The following is a 17,794-nucleotide window of genomic DNA, read 5'->3' as shown; positions in this document are numbered from 1 at the left end:
TGCCATTTTAGAGCATCACCACAGAACAGTCAACGTGGCAGAAGTGACCCCAGTGCAGTGACAACAAACAGTGACAACAGCACCCACGAGGAATCCCACGGGGACGGAGCAAACACGAGCCCAGGGTGGGAGGCAAAGCCTTGGGCAGCAGGAGGGGTCCCTGCCAGCCCCCTGTGCCTGCTGGGGATCAGGTGAAGGTGTCAGTGTCTACTGACAGCAACTCAGCCCTCACACCCGTTATAAAACTTATCATATGAAATATTTATCATCCAGAGTGCAGGTGGTGGAACAAAGGGGTTATTCCAAAGCTGGAAAGTGGGATATGGGGATAAATAGCAAAATTCTAAATGTTTTCTAGAGCAACAAACTGCCCCTCAGGCTCCAAACAAAGAACCTTTGCCATCTCCCAGTTGGCTGCTACGTGGAGCAGATCCCATCCAGCAAATTGGCTCATGAGCCTCTCTCCTCAGCTGTAAATAAACTATTAGGAAAAAACGGGTAATAAATGATGATACTGGTATTGTGATAGTACTCGAGGCCTTCACAAGAGTTGAAGCCCCAGAACAATGCTGAAATCTCACATGGGAGGCCCTGTGGCTTCAGTGAGATGTGTGAGGACCACAGAGAAGGAAAAACACCAAGATGTTCTTCTTCAGCAGAGTTTGGAAACTGTGGAATGTGCTAGAACAAAAACTGATGTACATCCTCTCCTCAGAGGAGTTATTTGATGAAATCCTGGGTTCTGGAAAGACAAAGGAGAAGAGGGGGAAAACTGCTCCAGTATTTGAGGCTGGACTCTCAAAAGTGAAGCCCAGCGTTCTGGCAATGTCCATGGTGTCCCACAGCACCAAAACTCTTCCTTGGATGTTCCATGTGCACCAAACTTTATAAAGCACGGACTGGAGGGAATTGTGAATTTAATCCCAGACCATCTCAGCATCCCCAGCCCCAAGGCAGGTGTGCTTCAGGGAGCACCCCCAGCTCACTGAGCGTCACCAAAGTTTAACCACTTCACTTCGGGAGCCTGGGAAGCAGCTCGGGTGCATCCAGGCGAGGATGCCGAGCTCACACCTCTGTGTGTGTCCGTGTTTTGGAGCCCCCTCCCAGGAGCACTGTGTCAGACTATGAAACCCGGTGTTGATAGTAATGTGAAAAGCAGCCTGGATTCCCCAGCCACCCACACAATGAGGAGACACTCACTTTACCAAATGTTTGTGAAAGCTGCAGCAGATTTTGGAATACGCCTCATCAATGAGGCCCTGGCACTTTACTCAATACTGAGGCATTCAGTGAATTCCCAGCCGTGAGCACTGGGAAGCAGATGACAGCACAGTTCTTAACAACATTGCCACCTAAGAGCCGAAAATCCTCCCGCCAGTCCCGGGATGTCGCGACCATCCATGGGGACGGGCAGCGACTTTTCCCTGCAGCACATCCTCACTTTTCCCAGCCGGGGCCATCCGTGCTCGGCAGCGCCGGCTGTGCTCCCTTCCCTTTCCTTCCCTTTTCTCCCCTTTTCTCCCTGCCCTGTCCCCGTGCCGGGCTCGCCGCTCGTCCCCGGCTCGCAGATAGGCTCGGAAGCGGCGCTCACATGGCACTGCAGGCCCCCGCCACCGCGCTGCCTCCTCCTGACTGGAAGTCTCCTTCATGAAGGTGGCCGTGCCATTTAACCCAGCACTAAGGCAGTTTAGGAAACCTGGTCTAGATTAGAGTACTAGAAACAGGAGTAGTGTCTCCCCCCTCCACGGAAAAAAAAAAAAATCGGGCTCTGCCAACTGTGTGATGGCAAATATGGACTGAATCGTTGACATGGAAACCGGACTAAAGTCAGCGCTGCCTCGGCTCAGCTCGCACACACAAGTTATCATTACCCAGCCTTTCCCTGGCTACAAACGCGGACTGGATCGGCTGCCGGAGCCGGCTGCGGCTCCAGGCGGGGCAGAGCGCAGGGAGCCGGGCAGGGATGGACGGAGCGCTGCGGGAAGGATGCTCGGGGACGAGAACAAGAGACCCATCTCTTATAATCCATGGGGCGCCCTGCAAAAGATGGAATGGAGCCGTGAGGGTTATTGGCTGTACCGCAGCTGCTCTTGCAGGCTTTTTCCTAAAGAAAATCACATTTCCTTCCAATATGTTTATATTTGCCCAGCCTAGTCCTTGCAGTGTTTTAGCTGCTGTTGTATCTGGGTTAAGCACTCTCCTCGTGGCTCTGTCACCACTAAGATTGATATTATTTGAATTATTTGTTTGCTGGGCATCACGCGAGACAACACTCACTTATACACTTCAACATAACGCTAAAATATCGTATAATTCTCTTTCTGGGGACACACAATGGCTCTGCGCTGAGGGTGCCAGGCGAAGGGAACTCTGTCCCTGGGCTGAATCAGCAGCTCAGAGGCAGCCGTGGGTTCTGCGGGGTTCTGCTGCTTCCCACGCCAGGTTCCCCGGGCAGGGAGCGAGCCCGGCTCGGCCGCCCCGCCAGAGCCCGCTGGTGACATCTGACAGCGAGCTGCGAAACTTTGGATGCATTTTAAGGCAGGAAAGTGGACTCGGCCTGACTCGAGGAAATGCATTATTTTCGCAGCGCTGGCGAGGAGCAGGAAAAAGCGAAGCGGAGTTTGCGGAGGGGAAGGGACGCGGGAGCGCGGCCGGGGCCGGGGCTGGTGTCACCCGTGTCCCGCAGCCGGTGCCACCCGTGTCCCGGGGCCGGTGCCACCCGTGTCCCGCAGCCGCACCGGTGCCACCCCAGGGAAAGGGCACAGCGCGAGTTTGGGGACACGGCTGTGCGGGGTGGGGACGATCAGGGAGACCAGCAGTGAAAGTAAAGGTGCGGGTGGGATTTAGTAATTCCAGGAGAAATTGGGGGATATAGGGAATATAGGGAAGGGGAGGAAGACAGGAATGAAGTGCAGGGAAAGATGAACCCCGTTAATTCCACACCCCGGCTGCCCTCGGACAGCAGCGCTCCGGTGCGCTCGGGGAAGGAAGAGTAAACCTACTTTAAAGAAAAAAAAAAAAAAAAAAAAGAAAAGAAAAAAAAAGAAAAAAAAAAAAAAAGAAAAAGAAAAAAAAAAAGGGCAAAAAAGAAAATCAAAACGCGGACCGGAGTTGGCAAAAACCCCTGCACTGGATCCGGAGCCTGCCGTCTGTTTTTCCCGAATCCCACCAGGTTTGGGAGCTCTCGGGTGGGTTGGCAGAGCGGCCGCGTTCTGCTGCGAGCCCCACTGTGAAGAGTTAAAAAAAGGGGGAAAGAAAAGGCTTTTAAAGCTGCGAAAAGAGAAAGATCTGAACTCCGGGCCTGGATTTTCCCACTGAAGGAAAACTTATTGTGTTCCAAATGCCTGGGACCTGGCGATGCCGTGCGGGAGGGGTCAGCAGCAGGTTCTCCCGTCTGGAAAAAGCTGTCCCTCGGCCTCTCCCCCACCTCGGCGCCTCTTTTCGGTGGGGTGTAAAAAACACATCCCCTCCTGAAAATCCAGGTGAAAATCTACCCTGCTAAAGTGTATTTTTAGAGAAGTTTGAGTTCAGGCGTCTCGGCTGGGGAAGGGGGGATGCTGCGGAGAGGCAGGCGCGGAGAAAGGAGGGATTTTTCCCCCTTTTCATCAAGCTCCTGCACTGCCATTTTCCCGAGGCAGGGAGGGAGCGAGGGAGGGAGAGCGGAGCGACAGACAGCGCTGGCGAGGAAGTTTCTCACGGCAACTGCGGGCTGGATCGGGAACGGAGCCTTTTGTTCCCGGCAAGTTCAGCAGGAGAGAGAGTTGGAGCCTGCTGGAGAGAAAAACCAGCGGAGAAATAAAATGGAGGGAAGTAGGAGGAGAGGAGAGAGAGCTGGTGCTGGGCTGAGATGAAGCGCAGAGCACCGCGCTCGGGTGTGCGCGGCGTTTATTTAGAAAGTTGGTGTGGTAGCCTGAGGCAGAAATCCCTCGTTAAGTGCATGGGAATGAGTGAGAGACCCAAGGACACGCAGTGCTGGGCAGGAAGTGGAATTTTCCAAGGGGTTCACATCCTTCGGCGCTCTTTTTGCCAAGATTTGCTCGCCTCGCTCGATGAAGGCTGCCTCCTAGAGACACCAGGGAAAAGGCCTGAAAAATGTGGCGTGCTCCAGGCCTGTTTAAACGGAATAATTAAAGGTTGGGGACACCCTCCCTGGCAGACTGCAGCGCAGATGCAATTTGGGGTGCTGCCCTGGCTCCCCTCTGTGTCCTTTTGTCCCCAGTGAGTGTTGAAACGCAGCACATTGCGACCAGGAGCTCGGAATGGGGTGAAAAGTCACCTCCAACCCAGCCCCCCCTCGGTTTAATGCTGAGACACACATCCAGGACATCCCACATCCATAGCCACAGCTGGGTTTGTCCCCCTGCACACGCTGCTGATCCTTCACCCCAAACCACGCGTGTATGCAGACCCAGAATGTGCAATAAACTCGTCTGAATTAACCCCCAAATCGCTGACAAACACCCATCCCTTCAGCAGGCACCCAGGAGCGGGGGGAGCAGAGCTTTAATCCCCTCATTATTTGTACACTCGGTCCAGGTGGAATTAAAAAGCAGGAGCCTGATCACGACGAGAGCGAATTTTTCAGCACAAGTTTGGGGTTTAGCGAGGTGTCCCGAAAATAGGGTTTAATTAAAAATGTGCATCACCTTGTTCCTCCCCGGCAGGGCAGGGGGAGGCTCCGGTGCCCTGTGAGAGCGCGGCGTGGCTGTGACAGCGGCTCAGCGAGGCACCACGTGGGAAAGGCGAGCTCGGGATTTAAACGTGCTTTTCCACTCTGGCCATGAGGGAGGGAGAGCCCGAGCTGGGGGAAAAGAAATAAATAAATAAATAGTGAAAAAAAAAAAAAAAAAAAAAAAGGCTTCGCGTGGAGCTCAGAAGCGACCTCTGTGGCTGCCGGGGACAGAAGTTCAAGAGCCCAGGGCTGGGAGCGCGGAGCAGACGCGGCTCGGGAAAATCCAACGGCAGCGCCGATGGGAAAGGGGGCTCGGGAGTCGGGGCTGCAGCGCTGTCCTGGCCGGGGGGAGCGATCCCACCCCCCCATCGGAGCTGGATCCCTGTGGAGCCCCCTGAGCCCCGCGGGTGCCCGAGCCGTGCCCGCTCCCGGTGCTCGATCCCAGTGCCCGCTCCCGGTGCTCGATCCCAGTGCCCGCTCCCGGTGCTCGATCCCGGTGCCCGCTCCCGGTGCTCGATCCCGGTGCTCGATCCCGGTGCTCGATCCCGGTGTCCCCCGGCCCCGCCGCGCTCCGCGGGCACCGCTGCCCGATCCCGTTCTGTCCCATTCTGTCCTGTCCCCATGCTGTCCCCTCCTTCCCGGTCCCATCCTGCTCTGTCCCTATCCTGCCCTGTCCCCTCCTGCCCTGTCCCCTCCTGCCCGATCCCCATGCTGTCCCCTCCTGTCCCTTCCCCATCCTGCCCTGTCCCCATCCTGCCCTGTCCCCATCCTGTCCCCATCCTGCCCTGTCCCCATCCTGTCCTGTCCCCATGCTGTCCCCTCCTGTCCCTTCCCCATCCTGCCCTGTCCCCATCCTGCCCTGTCCCCATCCTGTCCCCATCCTGCCCTGTCCCCTTGCTGTCCCCTCCTGCCCTGTCCCCTCCTGCCCTGTCCCCATGCTGTCCCCATCCTGCCCGGTCCTGCCCTGTCCCCATGTGTCCCCTCCTGCCCTGTCCCCATCCTGTCCTGTCCCCTCCTGCCCGGTCCCCTCCTGCCCCAGGAGCCGCCCCGCACCGGGACCTCAGCGGGCCTGGGAAAGTTTAACAGGGAAACGTCAGGAAGCACCAGGCAGGAATTTCAGCGCATCCCGTGTTTTACGGTGGCGTTAAGTTTTACATATCGGGAGTAATTAGCAGGGAGGCTGTTAAAAGCAGATTTAAAGAACCACCTCCCTCCCCCCTTTCTCTCCTTCCCCAAAATGCTCCAAATCCGGTTTAGCTCTGCCTCGACCCCCACCGGGACAGAGGTGGGAGCACAAACCCCTGTCCGTGCAGGCAGGAAAACACATTAAACCCCGCATATTCATTAACAAGTCAATTACAATAAATATAATTTTGCAATGGTTATTTTGGGTTCTGCCCCTTCCTGCCCCCCAACTTTGTTTTAGTGAAGTGGGGAAACATACACAGAAACCTTCCTCGCTTGATGCTTTTTTTTTTTTTTTTCAAACGGAGCCCAGATGCTGGTCAGGATTAAGGTTACACCAAACACATTCTACATTGCCATTTTCCAAACAGAATAAAGCAGATGGAAAAGATGGAAGAGGATAAAGCAGGAACGGAGCAGCAGCGCAAACTGCCAGCCCTGCACTGACGGCGAGAGGAGCGAGCTGGGATGCCAGGAGAGGCAGGGGGAAGGAAAGCAGGCACAGCACCGCTGCACATCGCACCGCTCACGCTTCAGATGAGTGTCTCTAATTAAACAGCTGTCAGAATTCCGGCTTTAAACCTCGCATTCAAAGGGGAGGAGGAAATGGAGCTGCAGCCCATCGCTGCCTCCTCAGGGCTCGCTGCTGGGAGATGTGGAAGGCACTGGACGGGGGCCATCAGAGCACTTCGCTCTGAGTAATTTTAAACATCAGCAGCCCCGGTGGTTTTAAGGATCTACTCCCTTAAAGTTTAGCCATGCACTCAGCACTTTGCAGGACCCGCCCAGCACACCCAGAGCAGCTCAGAGCTCCACAACGCGAGTATCTGCACATCTGAGAAACAAAGAAAATCCTCTTTCCAACAGGCTAAACATCTCTCCTTTATTTCTAAGAAACACCAGTTCGTCCATACTGGGAAATTGGATCAGACTGGAATAAAATCTCGAGGGGAAGTTAGCAGAACCTGTGCTTATGTGCAAGATGCCACTGTTTGGCAAATTCAGATTTCAGGTGAAATTCTACAACAGTGGTTTACTCAGCACCGTGACTCAGATACATGATGTGCTTTGAAAATCTCTTGCAAAAACTGACTTTGAGAGATTTTGTTAGTATTATATAGGCACACACAGACACAGAGAAGGAGCACACTATAAACTATTAAATATTCATGCTATGGGGAGAACACTTAGTAATGTCCCTTCATTCCAGCTGTACAAAGGCAGGCACAAATAACTGCTGAAAAAATGAATAACCCAAAACAATCTCAATAATTCCACATAAACAGGGTGTTGGGCAGCTTGCAAACATTGGCCAAGAAAGGGTCAAACAGGAATTGTCCTTATCTACCTTTCAGCAGCCTCACATAAATGTGTAATTCCAATCTGAATTCTGTAATCAGCCCCCCGGGAGTGCTGGGACTTCCCACGCACTCAGGGTCCCTGGGTGGGGCTGGGACCGATTTTCTGCTCCAGGCCTCCACCCCCTCGGGCTCCAGCAGCCTAAAAGTCACCTTGAGAACATCACAAATGGGGACCTCAGTGACATTTACCCAGAAACAAAAATTCAAACACATTCTGAGCAGCTTTGCTGGAACTTTTGGAGTTTTCAGCAGTGGGTTGTGCAATGAGGTCATTTTTATCTATCAGTTATCTGTGCCTTGAGAGAGGCCCATGATCACACCTCAGCAACAGCACTGCTGCTAGAGCTGGGATATCACACAATGTGCACCAAACAAAGGCACTGGCCACAGCTTCCCTGGTAAAACCGAGCTCCAGAGGTACTGAACAATGGTAAAATGGACAGAATTTTCAAATATTTATAAAAGTATGGAGTATACCTGGCAAAACAACAAAAAACCCACTCCAAATCCAAACATGCAATGGTTGTTGCTTGCATCCCAGCCTTTAGAGTTAGATCCTGAGTGAAACGTGATCAGAAAGAGTCAGAGCCATTACAGCTGTCAGAAACGCTGCAATTAGCAGCATTAGCAAATAAAGCATTTGAAAAGATGACTTTTCCCAGCTTCAGGAAAGTTCCTGCCCTGGGTTTCTCCTGTGCCTGGCTTCAGGTGCTCAGCCAGGGCCTGCAGCCTCCCTGAGCAGTGCTGACCTGTGGCATCCCTGCTGTCACCTCCCCTCTGCCCTGTGCCATCCCTGTTGTCACCTCCCCTGTGCCATCCCTGGGTGTCACCTCCCCTGTGGCATCCCTAGTGCCACCTCCCCTGTGCCATCCCTGCCTCCCTGGGTGTCACCATCCCTGCCTCCCTGGGTGTCACCTCCCCTGTGCCATTCCTGGGTGTCACCTCCCCTGTGCCATCCCTACACTGCCACCTCCACTGTGCCATCCCTGCTGTCACCTCCCCTGTGCCATCCCTGGGTGTCACCTCCCCTGTGCCATCCCTGCTGTGTCACCATCCCTTTGCCATCCCTGCTGTCACCTCCCCTGTGCCATCCCTGCCTCCCTGGGTGTCACCATCCCTGTGCCATCCCTGGGTGTCACCTCCCCTGTGCCATCCCTGGGTGTCACCTCCCCTGTGCCATCCCTGCACTTCTCAGCATCCCCCAGGAGAACAGCCCTGCATGCAGCTAGCACTGTTCAAGAAACTGCTCGTTATCATTGTGCTTTCAAGAACTTTGCAAATACTTAAAATTCTTTTTTTTTTTGGACTTGTTCAATAGCCACAGCACAGCAACTTTCTTTAAAAATAAAAAAGTGCCAAACCAAAACACCAAAACAGTCACTAATAAAGAAAATTCAACCAAAACACGAAGCACTACTGCTGAGTTGTGGTGCTAACACTGGATTTATTTCCACTTCTAGAGACACAAAAATAATCTAAATTTGGCATCCTATTATGGGGAAAAGTTAAAAAACCCACCCCAAACTCAAGCCAAAGACAGTGCAAGTAATGTCCAGACAAAGAGAGGCTAATTAACCTGACCTCAATGAGATGCAAAACCTGAATTATTTTTCCTCAGGAGAGGGAAAAGGTGTAGAGGAAAGTAAAGAGATAAAATACAACAAAGGTTGCAATCATGCCAGACAAAGCTGATGCCTTTCTTTGATAGGGCAGCAAATTTTTCTGGGTAAAGGAAGACACAGTAGATCTCACCCATCCCCAAACCAATAAAATGTTTGGTGCATCATGTAAAATTAAGGTTAAAATAATCATGTAAAAATAAGTTAAATTGGAGAATATGAAGGTCAATGAAAGAGAAGGTTTGTGGGTGGAAATGACTAAAAATCCAGTGTGACTCCAGCTGGTTACTGCCAACACCCAAAGCACCTGGAGCCTGGATTCCCTGCAGGAAGAGCTGGATGAGGCTCTGGAGCAGCCCAGCAGTGCTGAGGAATGGGCTGCTGGAATGCAGTAATGGGATTAATGCAGATCACAAGGCTGTTCACACCCAAACTCCTGTAAAACTGGGAACTCACCAGTTAGCAGGGAAGGATGAACACTCACAAGTGTTGTTTAGTCACAGAAATGAAGATGACAAATGGGATCTAAAGACCAGGTAAGGCACATCCAGATGTTATGGCAACAGCTCTCTTACAGAATTTTGGTACAGCTTCTATTCAAGAATGACACATGAAAACTGGAATAATCACAGAAAAAGCTCCCTGAGCTGGTTACAGGAGCAAGGAATCTGTCAGGAGAGAAGAGTGAAGCTTCATCTCAGCCAACTCCAACAAAGAGAGGGGTGAGAGGGTGAGTTTGACACACAGACTGTGGCTTGAAGGCAACATTTGAACTTGAGGGTAATGGTGGCAACAAACACATATCTAAAGGCCTGACTACAACTACAGTGATTGCTAGAATTGGATGCCTTATTATTAGAAAAACTGGATTTTAAAGAATCCTTCTTTCCTCTGGGGAACACAGACCCAGTGGAGAGCTTTGACAGTTTTGTCATCATTTTCCCCACTTTTAATCAGTGAAATGAGAAGACAATCTCTGCAATATCGTGAAGATGCATTTATGGTGGTTAAAAACTATTCAGACACTGTAGTGATAAGTGTAACAAAAATCCATTACAATTAGTAATTCTGTATTTACTGCAGCTCTTGAATTATATGCAATAAATAAAATATGGAAGCAAACATCAAATAACAAGGATAAAAGAAAACTCTGAACGAGACAAGAGTTTGAGAAGGCAGCTTGTATGATTTGATTTATAATTAGAGTTTGCATCACGGTGCAAAGAACTGGATTAGGGTGGGCAAAAGCGTTGGAAGCACAGGCAGGAAAACTGCACACCCTGCTGAGCTCCCTGGTAAATTCATCCGGGTCACAGGAGCGTGAAGCAGCACGGGCAGAGGCTGAGGGAATGCGGGCCTGGAGCACAACCAGCTCAGCACATTCCCTGGGGCACACGGGGCCTGGAGACAGCACTGCCCTGCTGTGGCTGCACTGCCTGTCCTGTCCTGTCCTGTCCATGTCCCCCTGTCCCTGTCCCTGTCCCCCTGTCCCTGTCCCAGGGAGGGCTCCTCTGCTCTGCAGGGAACTCTTCAGACTCATTCCCAAAATCCCAGAGCACTGCACCTCAAAGGTTCACACCACTGATCTGCTTTTCCTGAAGTTTTCCTGTTTCCACCCTAAGGAACCACCAGGAACATGTCACCCATTTCTTTCATCTCACCTCTCCTCCCCTCTCCACACAAAATGTGGATCCCCTCTGTCCTAGGTGCCAGCCCTCTGGAGATGTTTTCCATCCCACTGTTCTGAGCTTCCTTGGATCCAGCACCTCTTCCCCTTCCTATAAACAATGACACACACAAGCACAGAGCCAAAAAACATCTTCAGCCGGGTGTTTTCCTCCTTTTTTCTTTCCCTTTTCGTTTTTCTCAGTGTTCTCACCAGAGGACACCTCATAGCCATGAACTGTATCTTCACATCATCAATGTTTTGGACCAAATGAGAATCCCAGAATTCATCTGAGGTTCTGCCTCCTAGATTTAATTTTGGCTGGAATATTCTCAGCTGCAATATTCTGTCCTTTTTCAGGTCCCACGTTAGAAAATAAAAGCAGATGAAAAGAGCACAAAGAGAGCAACAAGAATGCTGAGAGGCTGAGGAAATCTAACCCTCCAGAACAATCTGGGATGCTGGATTTGCTTAACCAATTGGAAAAAAGAAAAAGAGAAAACAAAAAGGAGAGAGCTCATGGTGGAATTGAGAGGGGACAGAATACCTTAGTCCATTTTGTTAGAGGACAGCTCAGCAATCCAAAGTTCATGGGCACTGGGAACAGAGGAGGAGATGCACCATGATAATTCCTTGAAGCTCCACAGCCCTTGTTTGATCCACAGCTGTACATGGCAAAAACCCCAGGTAATTTAACCCAAGCACAAAACATCATACATATAAAAGAAGACCCCATGACAATATTCTTGATGTAAACCCCAGAGTTTTCAGTTAGAAATAATCAGAAATCTGCTCTTCCACAGGTGGCAGAGGACTCCTGCATGTTAAGGGATGTTTTAATGGATTTATCACTTTCCTCATGAACCTTGCAGCCTTCCAGAAAAGAAGTTGCACAGGGGAAAAACCAATCGATGTCAGGAGAAAGGGAGCAATCATTTGTCAGGCTGACCCACAGGATCCCCGAATTCCTGAGAATTCCCTGTCAACACACTGTGAAAAACAACACACAGCTGAGCAGCAGAGCAGCTCTCTGTGGGATAACTGCCCAGAGTACCTCGAGAGGTAAATTAATACAAGAAAGAACCCAGCACTGTGCACCCGATTAACAGTGAAAATACCTGAAATCAGCATAACAAAGTGGGGTGAGTGCACTTGTGCTCAGAATGGTTAAACAGCTGTAATTAGATCAAACAAACTAGATTGATGTATCATCCCTTTGTAGCTGTGGCCTCAGAAGGCAGGTCAGGAGCTAAGTTCAGTAAAACAGTTTTAGTGCTGCAGCTTTTATCTAACAAGGCACAGCCACACACTCACTCCAAGGTAAATACCACTCAGGAGAGCTGCTGAATTCCAAAGAAAGAGTTCCTAGAGAAGATGCTGTTCTTTGATAACAACCTGAACTTTTGTCAGTAATAAAACTCTTCTAATTAATTCAATAATAGACCCTTTGGATAAACACTGCACAGAATTTTGGCTACAAATTCATTCAAGGTATTTGAAGGTCTTTATTCAGTTGCTTCCCATTCACTTTAAGTGTCTGCACAAAATGGGTGAATTCTAATTTGCTTTGTTCTCTCAGAACCTTTTAATTAAATTTTAAGAAAATCGTGTAGAACAACATTGCATGAAATATGGTCACTACATTTCAGAGATGAGCAAAACATAAGGTAGCAGATGGCATGAAGAGGATATATGTGAAGAAATGTAAATAGCAGGGAACCTCACCAAATCAAAGACGTGAGGCAGAGCTGAAAGCGCCTGCAGGACCCCAGGGAGAGCTGAGGAGATGAAGCAGCCACTGAGCTCCAAGTATCATCCTCTCCTTGCTCACAAATGACACAGCACCAACGGGAGCTCTCACCTGGCACAGGGACCCCTCAAAGCTGGGGGTGAGATTCTTGTGAAGGGTCCTTGGAGTGAACATGGGAGGAGTGAGGGAAACGAGGACAGGTGCCAACAAATGTGTTTATCAAACACTCTTGGAATGGAAAAGACATCAGCTCTTCAGAACTGCTTATTCTGAACACAAATGAGATGAATTGTTTAAGTTGGGCAGGAGACCAAGCAAAGAGAAGCCTGGTGTCATCAGAAGAGCTGTGAGCAGCAGGAACAGGGTGACTGGGGCTGGGAGGGGATGTCACCTGTGTGTGACCTTTGCTTGCTCCAGGTCCTGCACTCCAGATCCCTGAGCTGCTGTGGCTGCACTGATTGCTGCCTGGGAGCCAAAGAAATGAGTGAGTGGTTTGTGCCACATCTGTGGATCAAAGCCTGGGTGAAGACCAAGCAGCTCCTTCTGACCTTCTGATAAAACAATTCATCAATACCACACCAATACTGCAAAAGAGAAGCCACCAAATACCAGAGGATGTTTAAGGGTGAACCCCTGAGAAGCAGGGCCCAGCTGATATCTGCAAATTGAGCTGAAGGAAAATGGGAAATGGTGACCATTCCAAACATTTGTATTTCACAGAGCTGGGGAGCACATCCCCACAGCAGAGCTGCACAAACCTCATGGAGCCTAAATCACAACTATTCCCATTCTGTATCTTCCTCTGCCCCAAGCTCCATTTGTCTGGGTGATTTATGAGGTGAGCTCTGGCTGTGCAGGGCTTCTCTCCTTCTGAATGGAGGAACAATTCAGATAAGGAACAAATCTCTTCTGAGTGAATAGAGGAAACTGGACTTAACTGCACTGACTAAGGTATTCACTGTACATCTAGGCCAGAGCAAGCTTAGCACTTCTAACACATGTAACACTGCAGAGCTACCAAGAGGAGCAGAAACCAAACAAAACAGATTCACCAGTTCCTTAATAATTTAAATTAAACCACTAAAGTAACAGGAAAGAAAGAGCAACAGATATTTATCAATTCCAGTGGCTGATTCCAGGCCCCCACATGAACTGAGGAGCAGTTGGCTCTGTGTCCCCTCGGGCTCAGGGACAGCTAAACTGTAATCACATCACCTCCAAAGGGCAGTGCTCTCCTGGCTGCTCATTTCATAAATTGTCTTGAGGTTCCTTGTCATGGAAGACACTGGATATAATTACAGACAAAAAAAATAAATAACTCACAGGGCTGGTCCTGGGCAAGGAGCTTTGGAACTCAGCAGCTCAGCTCTCTGCAGACAGGGGTCCAAGGCTGAGAGAAAAATTCATTAAATAAATGTCTGTGGTACAACTGCAACTTACCAGTTTGGAAAAGAGCACACAGAATTCCTGAAAGGCAATGAAACCACAGAATTAAATTTTTAAGTGCAAACCCCAATATTAAGTCTCCCATTTGCAATTGGTGGTGGTGAATCCATCTACTCCAGATGGGAAGAGGTCACTCTCTCCTTTTTCCAGGGCAAGCCCATGAATAATTTGAGTGATTAAAGCTCAAATCAGGTGTGAAAATGAAGGACCAGGAAAGCACATGGAAAAGAAACCACACTCACAAAGAGACTCAGCTTTCATTGTGGAATCAGGAAAGGCCCCTTCCATTTCTGTCCTGCCACAAAATGCAGGTGAGCTCGCACATTTTTTCCCAGAGAGTTGTCACTTTTAAAGGCACATTGAAATCTTATTTTTACTTTTTAGGTCTCCCTTCCTCTATTGGAGATGACCTAAATTTTGAGCTGAAGCACTCACAGCATCCTCGCTTGGAATAGAAAACAACAGCAAAAAAACATCAGGCTGTGAAAAGAGGCAAAATAATAGGAGGGAAAATTACAGTGAAATCCTCCCTGAATAAGAGGAGGTCACAAATGCTGCAGAAATAGAAGCTGAAGTGGTGCTATCCTGAGCCAGGGGACACAAAGTGGTTGCATTTGCAGCCCAGGCAGAGGCCAGGTGGGCAGGATGAGACCTGAAGCAGTTCTGGGAATACCCAGCAGCTCTCAGCATCCCCTCTGTGCGCTCCCGCCGCAAGAAACGGCACAGACACCAAAACCCAGGAGCTCCTGGCACCAAAAAACCCCTGCAAAAACTCCACTGCTTTCTAGGAGTGCTCAAATGGAATCTGACAGCCACAGCAATATTCTATATGTTAAATAGCAGAATGTATGGGAACACACAGAGAGCCCAATATTCAGCAGCAGAGACCACTGAGCATTCATGCAGCTCACCATGAACAAAACAAACCCCAAAATGTACTTGCAGATACATTGATTTTGCTTTATTTCATCATCTTAAACAGCCAGCAGAAACTAAGATTATAATCTGTGCCTTTTTAAAATTCCATTCAACAGATGTTCATAAACAGACTCGAGCCAAATTTCAGCTCCCCAAAAGGATATTCAGCCCGAGAACTTTTACAAATGGATGATAAAGTCCCGCTTTTCCCCTTGTAATCATTGCTTTTCTGAGACACCAAATCCTCTCTTAGCCTCATTACAAGTCCCCACCAGCATAAAATGTATTTTTCATTTCCATTTCCTATAGTATTGTTTTCCAAAAATGGCATTTCCCAGCACAAGACAACTCTCCTTCACTCCTTTTTAATGTCACCTCCTCAATACGAAAGGATTGTCTGCGTGACAAGGCTCTGTTCTTCCACAAAGATGAAAAAAATCCAAGTGGTACTAATAAATATTTACTTAATGTAAAGAAAAGGGAATTCAACAGTTAAGGATGAAAATTACAGGGGTAAAAAAAAAAAAAGGTGTTTGGAAAGGCAAGGCTGTAAGAAGTTCAGTGCTGTTTATGAGAACGACTGCTCAATGGCTCCTTCTGGGACACAGCGAGATGACTTCTTTAAAAGTATGGTCTAGTAATACCCCCAAATCACTGAAATTATAAGTCACCCGAGTATTTCAGCTGCAATTCAAAATTAAGAAATATCAGGACACATAATGAAAATGGTGGAATGAAACCAGCACTGCACTGACTTGTCTATGTTAAAAGGGGAAGGGGGGGGCTGAAGTGAAAGGTTTTATTTTTACTTAATTACTCTCAGTGCTCCCTGGGGACTCCTTCCAAAGCGTATTTTGTATTTGGACCTAAATGCAAGCAGGATTCAGCCTTGATCTTATTCCTTATGACAATTCGTGTCTTAAATTAGAAGTCCCACAACTGGAATGTTGACACCACTGCTGGTTCCTGCAGCCCCTCAGAGTCCCTCCCGTGTTATCAATCCCTTAACCCGGGAACCAGTGAGAACAGACTGTTCAAAATTAAAAAATCCATCCACAAAACAACACTCTGCGAGCTCACAGCATCTTTCATCCATTCCTGTGTATGTGGAAATGGGAAGTCTCAAAATACTTAAAAAAAAAAAAATCAACAAACCCACCTAACTTCAAGGTATTCTGAAGTGATAACGTATTAATTGAGTGAGCATCCACCTGTGATGCGATTTAAGAGTGTCCTACTGCAGCATTTCACACGTATTCAATCCACCTTCTGGTTACAGTGTGCAAGTTTATGGTATGTAGAAGGAACAGCAGAGCTGGTTAAAGATTTTCTCTTGCTTCACATACTCTGCAAGCTTCTCATTAACTCATACATGACTTTAATCAGTGCTGAAGCACACACTTCCTCCTGCATGCAGCAGGACTGGGCTGGGGGAAAAAATCCTCCATAAAATATATTGTAAGCATGAATTAATAAAGAGAAGGGCAACGTTTTCCTAAAGTGGCTGCTGATTTTCATCTCTAAAGGGTTAAACCGACCTTCGCTGATCCAGAAGAGGTAATAAAATAGAACTTTAAGGACAAAAATGGAGCACTTCAAGAGATTATTATGAAGAGCTACATTCAAGAAGACAAAACCTTATTCTTAAAGCACAGATGCTTCTGAAACAAGAGATCGCACGTTTTTAACAGCACACTGCCAACCGCTTATAATGAATAAGCAAAACGAGGGGAGTCGGGGTGGTTTTTTTCCTTTTTCCTTGGAGCTCAGAGGGAAGGGGCATTCATGGATGTGGTGGCAGAGCCAGCTCTGCACTTCTGCAGGGCTGTGGAGCTGCTGCTGGTCGGTGTGTCGGGGGAGAAAACAGAGTAAAGCCTGAGAAAAACCCATCAGAGCTCCTGTCCTCCCCTTCCAGCGTTAATGGGAGGGATACGAGTCCATGGGAGCTGCAGTGGGGGATGGTGCTGGCGGAGGGGGTGGGGAGAAGCGAGCGAGGCCTTACAACCATCAGCAGCTCTTGTTCTTGTTCCTTTCAGCTTTAGCAGGAGGATGTGAAGCTCTCGCAGCCGGCAGCGGGATGGGGGGGAGCAGCGCAGGATCATACTTTAGCTTTTGTCCCCTCTGCACAGGGTTAATAGGAGGACACGAGAGTCACCGGGATGAGGGCAGGGCCGGGGGGCACGGCCAGCTCCCGCAGGGCTCCCGGCTGCGTGTGCTGCCATTTGTGGGGTCCTGTGCGAAGCCACCACACCCGCGGGCGAGCTGCTGGGAGGGGGGGAACACGGGGCAAACTTCCCTGAACGCGGCGGCTCCGCTTATCCAGCACGGCGAGCCCGGCTGCCCGCGGGGTGTGGCGAGCTCGGCCTTATCTGCGGGGCGCAGGGAGCGCGGCCTCGGCACCGAGGGAGGGAGAGCCCAGGTGCGCTGGCACAGGGAAAGGGGGGCACAGGCGGCGCTGAGGGCGCTCCCTGCCCTCAGCGGGAACGCGGGGCTGCGGCCCCAAACCAGGGGAAAGTTTCCCCAAACTTTGGCGCGGGGGTCCCGTCCCCCCTCAGCCATCCCCTCACGGCGCCCCCCCCTCAGCGGCTGTTCCCGCCCCCGCCGCAGGGGGAGGGGGGCGCTGTTCCCGGCTCCGCGCCGCGTTTTCCCGCTCACCCCCCGCTCCCCGCGCCTCCTCACTCCTCCGCGCCTCCGGATCCCTCCGCCGCAGCCGGCGCTGGGGCTTTTTCACCTCCCCCACCCCCATCGCTTCATCCCCATTATGGCGCCCGAAGCTGCGGGAGGATGCGGGAAGGGAAACGCTTCTCCCAGCCCGTTCCTGTAACGGTGTCCCGGCTCAGGGGCCGCGGGACGGAGCCTTTTGCCGAGTGACCGAGAGGAGGCGGTTGGGACTACTTGGCGCTCCTGCCACGGCCTCGGCGGAAGGAGCGCGCTTGAGCGAGAGGCTGCGCGGTGCTGCGGCTCTCCTCAGCGCTTCCTGGAAACTCCCGCTTAGGAGCGGGGGGGCGGGAGCGAAAGAGTCCCAGGCCGGGAACGGGAGGGGGGGCAGGGCACAGCCCCCTCCCTGGGCCCGGACGCCCCCCGAGCCCGCTGACACCCCTCAGACCGACCCTCACCCCCTCTTCCTGTGCAGATGGAGCAGGGAGAAGTAAGGGATAAACTCCTCCATAACCGCCG

The 17,794-nt window shown here is 50.4% G+C and overlaps 1 long non-coding RNA gene across 2 annotated transcripts; it reads right to left on the bottom strand.

Annotated features, from left to right (window-relative positions):
• Positions 1-1,767: 1,767 nt before the first annotated feature.
• LOC117007606 lies at positions 1,768-13,858 on the bottom strand. Of its 2 annotated transcripts, XR_004420175.1 has the most exons (4): positions 13,577-13,619; positions 11,051-11,100; positions 4,647-4,801; positions 1,768-2,037 (listed from the first exon to the last, which is right to left on the bottom strand). It is a non-coding gene; the product is annotated as an uncharacterized LOC117007606 (long non-coding RNA). The 2 variants fall into 2 exon arrangements; XR_004420176.1 differs by lacking the exon at positions 11,051-11,100 and having other exon boundaries at positions 13,577-13,858.
• Between the last annotated feature and the right edge of the window lie 3,936 nt (positions 13,859-17,794).

This window comes from Catharus ustulatus, chromosome 26 (genome assembly GCF_009819885.2).
Source record: "Catharus ustulatus isolate bCatUst1 chromosome 26, bCatUst1.pri.v2, whole genome shotgun sequence".
NCBI classification, from domain to species: Eukaryota; Metazoa; Chordata; class Aves; order Passeriformes; family Turdidae; genus Catharus; species Catharus ustulatus.
Note: the sequence above shows the minus strand (reverse complement) of the source record. Positions and strands in the feature narration are given on the sequence as shown.